Raw genomic sequence first — 16,370 nt, forward strand, 5'->3', positions numbered from 1 at the left:
TCAGATTAATGCTGGCCTCATAAAATGAGTTAGGAAGTGTTTCTCCTCTTCAAGTTTTTGGAAGTGTTTGAGAAGGATTGGTACTAATTCTTTAAATATTTGGTAGAATTCACCAGTGAAGCCATCTGGTCCTGGGTTTTTGTTTGTTGACACTTGTGATTTCTGATTCAATCTCCTTATTAGTAAAAGGTCTACTCAGATTTTCTACTTCTTATTTGGTCTTGGCAGGGTGTACATTTCTTGGGATTTGTCCATTTCATCTAGGTTATTGAATTTGTTGGTGTACAGTTGTTTATAGTACTCTCAAATTTTTTTTTATTTCTATAACATCAGTAATAATATTTTCCTTTTCATTTTGGACTTAAGTTATTTCAGTCTTCTTTTTTTTAGTCAACGTAAGCTAAATGTTTGTCAATTTTGTTGATTTTTTTAAAAAGAACTCCTGGTTTAATTTTCTCTATTGTTTTTCTCTTCTATATATATGCTTAATCTTTGTTATTTCCTTCCTTTTGTTGGCTTTGGTTTTAATTTGTTCTTTTTTTAGTTCCTTAAGTTGTAAAGTCAGGCTGTTTATTTGTGATTTCTCCTCTTTAATATGTTTACAGCTACAAACTTCCTACTTGGCAGTACTTTTGCCACATCCCATAAGTTTAACTATGCTATGTTTTTATTTTCATTTTTCTCAAGATATATTTAATTTCCCTTATGATTTCTTCTTTGACCTTTGAGTTATTTAAGAAATTGTTGTTTAATATCTGTATTTCTAGTTTCCCTCCTGCTGTTGATTTCTTGTTTCATTTTATTATGATTGGAAAAGACACTTTGTATGATTTCAGTCTTTTAAAACTTATTAAGAGCTGTTTTATGGACTAACATATGGTCTATTCTGGAGAATATTCCTTGTGCACTTCAGAAAAACGTGTATTATGATGTTTCCGGAAGGAGACTTCTGTATACATTTGTTAGGTCTATTTTGTCCACAATGTGGTTCAAGTGTACTCTTTCCTTATTGATCTTTTGTCTAGTTATTCTATCCATTATTGTAAATGGTGCACTAAAGTCTCCTACTATTATTGTGCTTGAGTTGCTTGTTTCTTTTTTAAAGAGTGTGTTTGTGTAGCAAAGTTTCTGAGGCCTTAAATGGTAGAGATTTTTGTTTGTTTTTGCACTCCCTTCTTTAAATGACAGTCTGAATAAATGTGCAAAGTACTAGTTTTGGAGATTTTTCTCCCCTTCAGTACTATATATATACTATATATATATATATATATATATATATATATATATATACTAGTATATATACTTCTGCAAGAGGGCAAGTGTATATATATATAGTTATAACTATATATATGTAGTTTTATATTTATATAAAAGTACTAGTTTTGGAGATTTTTCTCCCCTTCAGTACTATACATACTGTATGTATATATATATACATACATGTATGTATATATATATACACTTGTCCTCTTGCAGAAGTTTTTGAAGTGTCTAAAATGAACATTATCTACTCATATGCAGGTGATCTGCTACCTATCTCTGGAAGTTGTTTCTTTATTTTGATATTCTTAAATTTTACTATAATGGGACTGGGTATAAAAATTATTCCAATAGTAACAATCTGTTTTAGTTAACTGTGTGGGAGTCTATTTGATCTTCTTTTTAGTTAACCATTTTGGAGAAGTTACTGACTTTGAGTTTTATAAGGGCAGGGACCATGGCTTTCTGGTTCATGAGTGTATCTTCAGTGCCTATGAAGGCTTCTGACATATGCTAGGTGTTCTAAATAGATGAATGACTAAATAAATAGACACTAAGGGGACTGCCAACTTTTCTAAGATTCCATAAAATTTATTAATATTTCCTGTCATTTCTCTCAATAGCTAAGAACATTTTTTTTAATTATTTTTTTTTATTTATTTGAAAGAGAGAGAGAGAGAGAGCATGAGTGGGGGGAGGAATAGAATGAGAGGTATAAGCAGACTCCACAGTAAATGTGCAGCCTGGCGTGATCTTCTCACCCTGAAGATCATGACTTGAGCTGAAATCAAGAGTTGGGTGCTCAACTGACTGAGCCACCCATTGCTCCAATATCTAGATAATTTTTATGGCAGAAACGAAATTGGTGTTTAATGGAATTTAAAATAAAACTGAGTCCATTAAAATGGCTTTTGGATTATATATGATATAAAAAATACATAGGAAAAGAATCATGCAAATTATTATTGGTTTATATATATATTTATATCTAGAGCCTGAAAGATATTAGCTTCAGTAGAAAAATGCAGCAAGCCTTTGTACATGTCATTTATCATCATTTATCATATTATAGTTGGTCTACAAACCTTTCTCCTCTACTAAACTGTGACCAGGTTGGTGGGATGATCTGTTTTAAATAATGTAGATAACAAGATTTATACTATACTCCTTTAGACCAGTAATATGTATCTTCAATAATTAAAATTCTAAGCTTTTGCACAGTAAAGGATACAGTCAACAAAACTAAAAGACAACCTACAGAATGGGAGAAGATATTTGCAAATGACGTATCAGATAAAGGGCTAGTTTCCAAAATCAATAAAGAACTTATTAAACTCAACACCAAATAAACAAACAATCCAATCATGAAATGGGCAAAAGACATGAACAGAAATCTCACAGAGGAAGACATAGACATGGCCAACACGCACATGAGAAAATGCTCTGCATCACTTGCCATCAGGAAAATACAAATCAAAACCACAATGAGATACCACCTCACACCAGTGAGAGTGGGTAAAATTAACAAGGCAGGAAACCACAAATGTTGGAGAGGATGTGGAGAAAGGGGAACCCTCTTGCACTGTTGGTGGGAATGTGAACTGGTGCAGTCACTCTGGAAAACTGTGTGGAGATTCCTCAGAGTTAAAAATAGACCTGCCCTACGACCCAGCAATTGCACTGTTGGGGATTTACCCCAGAGATACAGATGCAATGAAATGCCGGGACACCTGCACCCCAACGTTTATAGCAGCAATGTCCACAATAGCCCAACTGTGGAAAGAGCCTCGGTGTCCATCGAAAGATGAATGGATAAAGAAGATGTGGTTTATGTATACAATGGAATACTACTCAGCCATTAGAAATGACAAATACCCACCATTTGCTTCAACGTGGATGGAACTGGAGGGTATTATGCTGAGTGAAGTAAGTCAATCGGAGAAGGACAAACATTATATGGTCTCATTCATTTGGGGAATATAAATAATAGTGAAAGGGAATATAAGGGAAGGGAGAAGAAATGTGTGGGAAATATCAGAAAGGGAGACAGAACATAAAGACTCCTAACTCTGGGAAATGAACTAGGGGTGGTGGTGGAAGGGGAGGAGAGCGGGGAGGTGGGGGTGAATGGGTGACGGGCACTGAGGGGGGCACTTGACGGGATGAGCACTGAGTGTTATTCTGTATGTTGGTAAATTGAACACCAATAAAAAGCAAATTTATTAAAAAAATAAATAAAATAAAATCTTTAAGAAAAAAATAAAATAAAATTCTAAAAGGTGGAAAGAAGTGGTAATTTTCTTTTCTTCCTTCAAGAATATCTACTTAGGATGTAATATACACCACGGTGATCATAGTTAATAATACCATATTGCATATTTGAAAGTTGCTAAAAGGGTAGATCTTAAAAAACTTTCATCACAAGAAAAAATTGTGTATGATGGCAGATGTTAACCATACTGTGGTTGTCATTTCACAATATATACAAATATTGAGTCATATGTTGTACACCTGATGCCAATAGATCGTTGTATGTCAATTATATCTCAAACAAAAAAAAGAATATCCATGCATATGAATGAATGCTAAGTTTTTTAAGAAGTGGAAGAGAAAATGGGGGCTTTCTTTGCTTAAATCACCTTTGTTTTGTTTCTAGGCTTATTTTGCTTAGTCATATATATTTTTTCTAATAATAAACAATAACATATGAACCCACCATTATATTCTCTGCTTCTTCTAATTACCATCTAAAATAATAGCAGTTGGGATGCCTGGGTGGCTCAGTGATTGAGTGTCTACCTTTGGCTCAGGGCATAGTTCCGGAGTCCCAGGATCGAGTTCCACATCGGGCTCCCCTCGAGAAGCCTGCTTCTCCCTCTGCCTATGTCTCTGCCTCTCTCTCTGTGTCTCTCATGAATAAACAAATAAAAAATCTTTTAAAAAAATAGCAATAATATCCAACTTTAACAAATATGCAAATTGTCACAGATTTAGGAACTGCTATAATCTTTCTTGAAGAAAAGTAATAAAAACGTTGACAGGGGAAAAAGAAGAGATCTTGTCATGATTGTGAATATGGAAAGACTTATGATAATTCACAGCCACAAGAGGCATTATTGTGACAATGATAAGTGCAAGAAGACCTTTAAAAAATCCTTTGGATGACACAATTATTGCAGATTGTTAGATACTAAGAATCTGTAGAATGAACTATATAAATAACTAACAGTAAGAAAAATAAAGGTCATGTTTTTCTACAGAAATTGAATAAATTCTTGAAATTTGAGAAGGTGCTAACAGTCTTGGAAATATGAATTCTTTGGGTTTTGCATTTCTACTGTGCAAAAGTGGTATGGAATATTTCAACCAGCCTGTCAAATAATCTATGCATAAATTGGAGACAGCAGTTCCCCTGAAAGAGTTGCTTTATATTAACAAAAATAGTATACATTTTAAAAATAAACTCATTTAACTTTTACATGCTTTTCATATTTCCCTGTTTTAATTAGTTCCTAGAGTTAATTTTTTATTAACCAAACAGTGTCAATTCCCAGATCATGCCATCTCATTCAAATACATTGATGAATATAGGGCAATGTTAAAATGACACTTATGAAGGAAGCACAATATTATATTTGCTTTCCACATAAACTCCCATTTAAGTCTGCACATCCTGGAATGACCACAGCATTCCCTTTTACTATTGTTTCATGGTTCCTAAGATATCACTTCCTTCGGGAACATTTGAAAAGTAAAACGTTGGCAACCATGTTTATAAAGTACATAGGCATACTTTAAAAGATGTGAGTTTTAACATTTTAAACTATGTATATAAATTCTCTTTTGAAACAGTTGCTTTGTTTAAAGAATTTAATTAATGAAAATCCAGGTAAAGTCACAAATGATGATCTACAACAACTTACGGAAAAGTTATCTTTTATAGAAATTACATTGAATTTTAGACTTGAAATGGACCCTACAAATCATGTAATCTGAAAACATTTTTCACCCTAGGGTAAAGACTGGAAACCTTTTCCTTTCTTTTTTTTTTTTTTTTAGATTTTTATTCATTTATTCATGAGAGAGAGAGAGACAGAGAGAGAGAGAGAGAGAGAGAGAGAGAGGCAGAGACACAGGCAGAGGGAGAAGCAGGCTCCATGCAGGAGCCCGACGTGGGACTTGATCCCGGGACTTGACCCTGAGATCACGCCCTGGGCTGCAGGCGGCGCTAAACCGCTGCGCCACCGGGGCTACCCTGGAAACATTTTCAACCTACAATTTTTAATGTAAGCCAGATATTTAATATTTCTATCCTGCCTTGTGAAAGTAAAGGTACATTTTTTGCATTATCTAGATGTTATTCAAATGTAATTCCCATTCCTTTAACTGGAATCTTTGGGGTAAAAAGATTCTACTATGAATATGTAATGGAGTTTTAGAGTTTACTTAATTCCTTGGAAAAAGACATCTTCATTAGTATTTTTGTAGTTGGCAAAAAGTTTTTCCTATGGTACCTCTATCAGCTAATTTTCTATGCTGCCACACTTTTAGGTAAATGAGTGAAAGGAGATAGTCCAAGTATTGTTTTCAATATTTTATCTGAAATTGTATTCAATTTTTAATTTAGTTTTTAAAAGTTAGTTTTGGCATTTAAAATGTCATGCAATTAATTCTGTATTTGATGTATTTAATTAAAGCAATATTAACTATTTATATACATTCTAGTTTTAAGCAACTTATTTCATTCCTATCATGCTAACTTAAAATGTGAGTAGCACGTTCTTGTATAGATACTTTGGTTTTATGCTGATTGTTTTCATAATAAGTTACTTGTATATGATAAAGGTCTTTTATAAGCATTTCATGTTCATAACTCTTTTACTTGATCATTGTTAAAATCTTACATTAAATAAAAGTATGCTAAAAGAAGTACTTCAGACATAACCATATATGCATCATTAACCTGCAATATTTGACCTTTAAACAATAAAATACAGTCACATAAATGCATGACTTGTAAGGCACCTGCCTGTATGCAGAGCTACAGGTGGTATAATTATACTACTTCCTTATCTTTTTTTTTTTTTTTTTTTTTTAATTTTTTTTTTTTACTTCCTTATCTTTTTATTACTCCTCCACTCATTTGGTATTTGATAGCTGTGCCAGGCTGACTAGAAATTTTGATTATGTGAAAAAGAATCTGTTGGGTTGGTGTTTTTTTTTTTTTTTTTGTCTTTATTTCTAAACTTAAAACTTTCTAAAAATTTTTAAAGTTTTGAATATAACACTTGGTTTTCCACTTACTTTGAATTTGACTTTTTATGTAGCATTAGATAAAAATTCAGGGACACCTGGGTGGTTCAGTGGTTGGAAGTCTGCTTTCAGCTCGGGGTGTGATCCTGTGGTCCTGGGATTGAGTTCTGCATCAGGCTCTCTGCAAGGAGCCTGCTTCTCCCTCTGCCTATGTCTCTGCCTCTCTCTGTGTCTCTCATAAATAAAGAAAATATATTTTTTTTTAAATTCAAGTCCATTTCCCTTCCCTGTGAAAAATCAGTTGTTCCAATATTGAAGTTATTTATTGAACAGTTCCTCATTTCCTTGATATTTTATCAAAATCATCTTATTCTTGGCACTTTACATTTCCCCTTTATTTATTTGAGAGAGAGATGGAGAGTGAGTATAAGTGGGGGGAGGGGCAGAGGGAGAGAGAGAGAGAGAGAGAGAAGCAGACTACCTACTGAGTGTGGAACCCCACATGGAGTTTGATCTCATGACCCTGAGATCATGACCTGAAAATCAAGAGTCAGACAGATGCTTAAACGACTGTGCCACCCAGGTGCCCCTACACATCTGCTTTGTAGTCCTTTGACAAGGGGAAAATTTTTTGCAGTAACTTGAAAGGGAATCGCATTGAGGGAGAGCTAACATTTTTATCATATTAAATTTTCATACTGTGGACATAGTATATCTCTTCATTTATGTGGATTTCCAATAAAATTTTAATATACCCTCTATAAATATCTTGCAGGCATTTTAAAAGATAATTATTAGTTGTTCTCATATATTTTTGGTTGCTACTATAAATAGTAACTTTAAAAATTATGTTTTCTAGCTTGTATTTTTAGTGTATAGGAATACAGTTGATTTTTATAAATTGTACTTGTTCCCACAAACCTTGTTTAACTCTTTTATTCTAAAAATATATCTTCATATTCTCTTTTTCATGTAAATGTTCATATTGTTTGTAAATAACGTTTTTTTTTCTTTTTCTTATTGTGGTGAAATACATGTAACATAAAATTTACCATATTAACTGTTTTTTTTTAAGATTTTATTTATTTATTCATGATAGACATAGAGAGAAAGAGAGAGAGAGGCAGAGACACAGGCAGAGACACAGGCAGAGACACAGGCAGAGGGAGAAGCAGGCTCCATGCAGGGAGCCCAACATGGGACTCGATCCCGGGTCTCCAGGATCATGCCCCGGGCCGAAGGCAGGCGCCAAACTGCTGTGCCACCCAGGGATCCCCATATTAACTGTTTTTAAGTGCACTGTTTAGTGGCATTAAATACAATCATATTGTTGTACAACCATCACCACCATCCATCTCCATGACTCTTATCATCTTATAATACTGAAGTCTATACCTATTAAACTATTACTCCCCATTCTTCCCTCCCCCAGCCCCTGAACAGCACTGTTACACTTTCTATCTTTATGATTTTGACTACACTAAATACCTTATATTAGTGGAACCATATAATATTTGACTTTTTGTAACTGGCTTATGTCACTTAACTCAATGTCCTCAAGCTTCATCAATGCTGTAGAATGTTGCAGAATTTCCTTCTTTTTTAAGGTGGAATAATATTCCATTGTATGTATATACCATGTTTTGCTTATCCATTTGTTGATCAATGGACACTTGGGTTGCTTTCACATTTTAGCTTGTCCATAATGCCTATAAACATCTGTGTAAAAATGTCTTTGAGACTGTGTTCTCATTTCTTTGGGGTATATTCCTAGAAGCAGAAATACTGGATCATGTGGTAATTCTATTTTTAATTTTTTGAGGCACTGTCACATCTTCTACAGTGGCTATACAATTTTACACTCCCACCAATAGGACTCCAAAGTTACATTTCTCCCATCCTCTCCAACAATTGCTATTTTTTGTTAATGAACAATTACAATGGATATGATTTACATTTCCCTAATGATTAAAGATTTTGAGCATCTTTTTATGTACTTTTTATGGCCATCTGTGTATCTTCTTTGGAAAAATGTCTATTCAAGTCCTTTGTCCTTTTTAAATCAGTTTATTTTTTGCTTTTGACTTTTATAAATTCTCTATGTATTCTGGATATTAATCTCTTATCAGATATATGATTTGTAAATATTTTCTCCCATTCTCTGAGTTGTCTGTTTACTCTGTGAATAGTCTTCTGATGCACAAAATTTTCATGAAGTCCAATTTGTCTCTTTTTTCTTTTGTTATTTGTGCTTTTGGTGTCATATCCAAGAAATTATGGACAAATCCAGTGTTGTGGAAATTTTATTGTTTTTTTCTAAGAGTTTTATTAAGTTCTACATTTATGTCCTGAATCCATTTTGAGTGAATTTTTTTTTTTAATATTTGATTTGTTTGGCAGAGAGAGAGAGAGAGAGAGAGAGTGCACAAGCAGGGGGAGGGGCAGAGGGAGAAGCTGACTCCCCACTGAGCAGGGAGCCAGATGCGGGACTCCATCTCAGGACCTTGGGATCATGACCTGAACTGAAGGCAAATGCTTAACCAATTGAGCCACCCAGGTGCCCCTTGAGTGAATTTTTATATATGGTATTAGGTAAAGGTTCAACTTCATTTTTTTGCATGTGGATATCTAGTTTTCCTAGCACCATTTGTTGAAAAGACTGTCCTTTTCCTATTGAATAGTCTTGGCATCCTTGTTGAAAATCACTTGACCATCATATGTGAGGGTTCATTTATTGACTTTGAGTTCTATTCCATTGATCTACATGTCTGTTGTTTTGACAGTAACACTGTTATGATTATTGTAGATTTGTAGTAAGTTTTGAAATCAGGAAGTGTGAGCCTTCCAGCTTTGTTCTTCTTTTCAAGATTATTTGGCTATTATGGGTACCTTGAAATTCTATATGAATTTTGGGACGGGTTTTCTATTTCTGCAAACAAAAAAACCCATTGATATTTTGATAAAGATTACAATTCAATCTGTGTATCACTTTGGGTACTATTTCATCTTAACAATATTAAGTCTTCTAAACCATGAACATGGGCAGTGTTTCCATTTGTCTTAATTTCTTTCAGAAATGTTTTATAGTTTTCAGTTATAGTCTATCATCTCCTTGGTTAATTCCTAAATATTTTGTACTTTCTGATGGTATTGTAAGTAGAAATATTTTTTTGGGTGCCTGCGTGGCTCAGTTATTTAAGTGTCTGTGGGGATTGAGCCGCACATTGGGCTCCTTCCTCACCAGGAAGGCTGTTTCTCCCTCTCCCTCCTGCTCCCCCTGCTTGTGCTCTGTAAAATAAATAAATACAATCTTAAAAAATGTTTTGTAATTTACTTTGTAGATTGTTCATGTGTATAAAAATACAAGTATTTTTTTATATTGACTTTGTATCCTGATATTTTGCTGAATTCATTTATTAGTTCTAGCAGCCTTTTTTTTTTTTTTTTGTGGTGTTTAAGGGTTTCTTATATATAAGGGCCTATCACTTGCAAACAAATAATTTTACTTCTTCCTTTTCCATTTGGATTCCTTTTACGTCTTTTTCTTGCTTAATTGCTCTGGTTAAAACTTTCAGTACTATCTTGAATGGAAGTGCTGAGAGTGAGCATACTTTCCTTGTTCCTGATAGAGGAAAAGTATTGTCTTTCACCATTATGATATATACTGAGGATTTTCCATGAAAGGGTTTTAGTATGTTGAAGTAGTTTCCTTCTATCCCTAATTTACTGACTGTTCTTTTTAATCACGAAAGGCTGTTGAATGTTGTCAGATGCTTTTTCTGCATCAATTGAGATTATCATGTGTTTTTTTTCCTTCATGTTGTTCATGGGGGAGTATTACACAGATCAAATTTTATGTATTGAATCATCCTTGCATTCCAGGAGTAAATTCCACTTAGTCATATATAATCCTTTTAATATGCTGCTGAAACCTGTTTGCTAGTATCTTGTTGAGGATTTCTGCACTAACATTTATAGGGATTTCGCCTATAGTTTTCTTTTCTTATAGTGACTATTTGGCTTTGGTATTAAAGTTATGCTGGCCCCATAGAGTTAGGAAGTGTTCCTTCCTCTTCAGCTTTTTAGAAAAATTTGAAAAGAATTGGTATTAGTACTTCTTTAAATGTTTGACAGAATTCACCAGTGAAACCATCAGGTCCAGGACTTCCCTCTGTTGGGAGATTTTGATTACTGCTTCAATCTCTTTACTGATTAAAGGTCTGTTCAGATTTTCAATTTCTTCATGATTTAGTCTGAGTAAATTCTGTGTTTTTAGGAATTTGTTCATTTCATGTAGTTTAATCCAATTTTTGGTATACATATCATAGTACTCTCTTATAATATTTTTTATTTCTGTAGAATTGGTAGTATTGTCACGACTTTCATTTCTAATTTTACTGAATTTTCTTTTTTTTTTAGTTCATCTAGCTAACAGTGTGTCAATTTTATTGGTCTTTTGAAGTGGCTAATTTTTTTGTTTTCATTTTCTCTATTTTTTAAATTTTCTTTTTTGTGTACTTCCACTCTAAGTTTTATTTCCTTTTGTTGTTGTTGTTGTTGTTGCTAGTTTTGGGTTTAGTTTTTTCTTATTTCTAGTTCTGTAAGTTGTAAAGTTGTTGAGATTTATTTTTTAACGTAAGCATTTATAGCTATAAATTTCCTGCTTAGCACTGGCTTTGAAGCATTCCATAAGTTTTGGTACATTGTGTATTTTGTTTTTATTATCGTCTAAGGATTTTCTAATTTTCCTTATTATTTCTTTTTTGATCCATTGGTTGTTCAAAAGTATATTGTTTAATTTCCACCATTTTGTGAATTTTCCAGTTTTGTTTTTGTTATCAGTTTCTAACTTCATTCTATTTTGGTCAGAGAAGATACTTTGTATGATATCCATTTTTTTAATCTTTTGAGAATTTGTGGCCTAACATGTGGTCCATCCTGGAAAACATCCCATATGCACTCGAGAAGAGTGTATATGTTGTTGTTGTTGGACAGAGTTCTTCGTGTCTGCTACATCTCGTTGGTTTATTGTATTAAGTCCTTACTTATGTTCTGTCTGATTGTTCTATCCATATTTGTGAATGGGGTGCTGAAGTTTCCAACTATTATTATATAACTGCCTATAGAACCTTTCCCTGGGTATGTGCGGTCACTTTCCAATTTTCTCCATTTCTGCAGTTGTTTTGGAACATCCTACTCTTTAATGTCTGGCTCCCAAAAGAGAAAAAATGAAGCAGGGAAAAAAGGATGGTTGACCCTTTAAATACCCTGGCTATCACTTCAGCTGGAGAGGGAGAGGCTTGCAACAAGGAGGGTAGGTGCAACAATGGCTGCTTCCTCTTTGTGCTTCTGTGATTGGAAGCAGTAATCATCAATCAGAACACAGATTCTTTTTGTCCACTCTAGTTCTTACAGCTTTGTGCAAGCAGCTTTAGGAACACATGCACAACTACCAGTTAGTGGCTGAGGTGGTGGATAGGTTGCTGCTACTGTGATACCCTCTGAAATTGACCAAAATTACCCACAAGTCACCAACTGAGTCTTCCCCTGGAAGTTGCAAGCCTTCAACAAACTCTGCAGTTCCAAAATAGCTACATTAGACAGATTCTGCAAGTTCAGCTATTGCCTAGGTGGGGAGACAGATTCCTGGTGCTTCCTACTCCACCATCTACTCAGAATTTTGTCCTAAATAATAGAAGTTTTGATTCTTCCTTTCCAATATCTTGCAAATTATATCTAGTTTCCTTTTATTGTTGAAATGACTAGGATCAACATTAAACAGATGTGATGATTAGCGATATCTTTGTGTTCATGGTTTTAAAAGGAGTGTGTGTACCTTTTTGCCATTAAGTATAGTGTTTCTTACAGGTTTGGAATAGATCTTTATTAAGTTGAGGAAGTTTATTCTATTGCTATCTTGCTAATAATTTGGGTGAATATTGTAAAATGATTTTTTCATCTCTTGATATGATCTTAGAATTTTTCTCCTTTATTCTGTTAATCAATTACACTACTGGATTTTCCAATTTGAAACTATACTTGCATTCCTGAGATAAACTTAAATTAACTTCATCATAATGCATTATTATTGTCGTTACTTAAAGTTAGATTTGACTCACTAGTATTTCATTTAGAATTTTTTAAAAAGATGTTATTTATTTATTCATGAGACACAGAGAGAGAGGCAGAGACACAGGCAGAGGGAGAAGCAGGCTCCCTGTGGGGAACCTGATGTGGGACTTGATCCCAGGACCCCAGGATCACGCTCTGAGTCAAAGGCAGACGCTCAACCACTGAGCCATCCAGGCATCCCTCATTTAGAATTTTTGCATCAGTCAGTCAACATAACTACAGTGGGTTTGTAGTTGTCAATTGTCATGTTCTTATTAGCTTTTGCTGTTACAATTTCACTAAGTTGATAAAATTAATTGGGGAGTTTTTCTTCTATTCTCTGGAAGAGTTTATATAATACTGAATTTATCTATTCCCTTGAATATTTGGTAGAATTTGCCTATCTAGCCATGTGGATCTGGTCTTTCCTTGGAGGGGTATTTTCAACTACTGACTCAAGTTATTTCTTAATAATTCCATTTCAGAGTTTCCTTTCCTTTTTGAATATACATTTAAAAATTTGGCATAACATTGCTTAGAGTACACTCATATTTTTCTAATCTTTGAATTGTCTTTAGTTTTGCTCATTTTTCATTCTTTTTTTTTTAAGATTTTATTTATCTATTCATGAGAGACACAGAGAGAGAGAAAGATAGAGACACAAGCAGAGGGAGAAGCAGGCTCCATGTAAGTAGCCTCATGTGGGACTCAATCCCAGGTCTCCAGGATTAGGCCTTGGGCTGAAGGTGGTGCTAAACCGCTGAGCTACCCGGGCTGCCCCCATTTTTCATTCTTAATGTTTTCATTCTTTTACCTGATGCATTCACCAGTGGTTTGCCTACTTTATTATTATTATTTTTTGCCTACTTTATTATTGTTTTCAGAGTTAGCTTTTGACTTTATTATTGCTATTGTATTTTTTATTACTCTTCCATTAATTTTTGTTCATTATTTTTCTTCTATTTTCTTTAGGACCAGTTATTATTTTGTAACCTACATTGGAAACATAGATCATTCAACTTTTCTTCTTTCTCAATATAAGCATTTTCTTACACACTGAGTACTAATTTCTTACTAACTTTGATATGCAGTATTTCTATTATTATTCAGTCCTAATGGATGTTGAAATAGAACCCATGAGATGAAATTAGAATAGAAATTCATTTATTTGCAGCACTGTTCATTCAAACTCACTTTGAGAGCTAGTTTTTATCCATCCTTTGAAAGAAAATTTCAAAAAGTCACATGAGTCTTCTCGGTCTTTCTCAATAAAAAGTCCTGTGGTCAGTTCTAGCCATTAGACAAATAAGCAGAAAGTCTCAGGTTAGCACTTAAGTCAACTGTGATATGACAAGATTTCAATATTCATTCAGACTTAAAGTTCTTCCTCTACCAGAGCTCATATCTGCTACAGGTGAGTTGTGTGCAGTGAAAAAAATAGGGATGACTGCTTCTTTTATAAGAATTATGTTTCTGCCTTCCTCCCCTACTTACTGGGCTGCTTCTGACTCTTCCAGGATCAATCCTGGGAAAAAGAGATAAAGTAAGGAAAAGGAAAGGACTTACTTATCTGCAATGAAATTGCACAGGCTCTCCTTAAACATCTTTCTCTTACAGGATGCTTTCCTGTGGTCAGTCAGTACTTTACCCCTAGGCATCCAGCTATCCCTGATTAGGGTCATCTTGAAGTTTCTGCTGGCTTTCTCTCACCTAAGACTGACATCTGCTCCTGCGGAAATGTGCATCCTTTTGTCATTCTTTGTAAGGTGGTCCCCAACGCATCAGCTTTTCTTACTTCAGAGCAGTTAGCCAGCCAGAGTTCCCATCCTTCATACTTCTAAGGTTTGAGACAAATGGCTCACCATATCCCACAAATTCTAGGGGATGTGTATTAAACTTGCCAAGTGATCCCTCTGAGGCCTCTTTTGCTCGTCTTGAAATGTGGGATTTAGCACTACAATAGCTTTATCAATTTCTTCCTCTAATTTCCCATTCCCATCTTCTAATCCCTCTCAACCAAACCTTTTATATCCTTATATGCATTAGGATCATAAAATCTAAGTTGGTGACTTCCTTTGGAAATCTTATATAGAAGACTCTTATATTAAAATGTGAGGTTTGTCATTTTAGGACTTCAGCTGAGAGCCTAAAAACGTATTTCTAACTCCGCTTCACAATTATTCTCTAATTTCCATCATGATTTTTTAAAACTCTGACCCCTAAGTTATTTAGAAGTGTTTTTAAATTTCCAAATATATAATCTTTTAAAAATATATTTTAAAAGATTTTATTTATTTGAGAGAGATAGAGCAAGAGAGACCACAGAGGCAGAGGGAGAAGGAAAGGGACAAGCAGACTTGCTATTGAGCAAGGAACCCAATGCGGGGCTTGATCCTAGGACTCAGAGTTCATGACCTGAGCTGAAGGCAGACCCGTAACCAACTGAGCCACTCAGGTGCCCCTTAAACATATTTTTAAAATGTTGACTTCTAACTTAATTCATGGGATCACAGAACATGATCTGTATGAATCAGACTGATGGAAAGCTATTCAGAGTTGCTTTATGACACAGTTCATCATCAATTTTTATGATGTTCCTTATGTGCTTGTGAAGATGTTCATTCTCTAACAATAGAATGGAGTGTTCTATATATGTCTATTAGATCAAGATTCTTAATTGTGTGGCTCAATTCTACTTTTTTTTTAGTCTTATAATTACTGTGAAGAATATTAAAAATTCCTGCTATGGGGATCCCTGGGTGGCGCAGCGGTTTGGCGCCTGCCTTTGGCCCAGGGCGCGATCCTGGAGACCCGGGATCGAATCCCACATCGGGCTCCTGGTGCATGGAGCCTGCTTCTCCCTCTGCCTGTGTCTCTGCCTCTCTCTCTCTCTCTCTGTGACTATCATAAGTAAATAAAATTAAAAAAAAAAAATTCCTGCCATGTTGTGGAATTATCATTTATCCCTTGAAATTCTGACAACCTTCATATATTTGGAACTGGTTTTGTTAAAATTTTTATTTTATTTATTTATATTAATTTACTTTTATATATATATACACACACACACACACACATATAATATATATGTATCTTTTTTATTGGAGTTCGACTTGCCAACATACAGTGTAACACCCAGTGCTCATCCTGTAAAGTGCCCTCCTCAGTGCCGGTCACCCAGTCACCCCATCCCCCCACCCACCTCCCCTTCCATTACCCCTTGTTCATTTCCCAGAGTTAGGAGTTTCTCATGTTTTGTCTCAGTCTCTAATTTTTCCCACTCATTTTCTCTCCTTTCCCCTATAATCCCTTTGACTATTTTTTATATTCCTCATATGGGTGAAACGATATAATGATTGTCCTTCTCCAATTGATTTACTTCACTCAGCATAATACCCTCCCTCCAGTTACATCCATGTCGAAGCAAATGGGACTGTGAATAGTGGTACTAAGTTGAAAACTTTGTACCTCCCTTGCAAACTAAGACGTTCACCATTTATGTGCTTAATTTCTTGATACTTAAGGCATTTTACATTAAAGCTTGTTTTATCTGATGTTAATATTCTTAGCTTTTTAAACTTTTTTTCTACTATTTCTCTGTTATATCTTTTTTTTTGTTGTTTTTTTTTTGTTATATCTTTTTATCTTATTTTCAACCTTGCCTTTATTTTGTTGGGTATCTTGTAAGTGACATGCAGCTAGATTTAATTTTTGCCCAATCTGAGTGTCACTTTTACCAGAAAATT

Source organism: Vulpes vulpes, chromosome 1, assembly GCF_048418805.1.
Source record: "Vulpes vulpes isolate BD-2025 chromosome 1, VulVul3, whole genome shotgun sequence".
NCBI lineage: Eukaryota > Metazoa > Chordata > Mammalia > Carnivora > Canidae > Vulpes > Vulpes vulpes.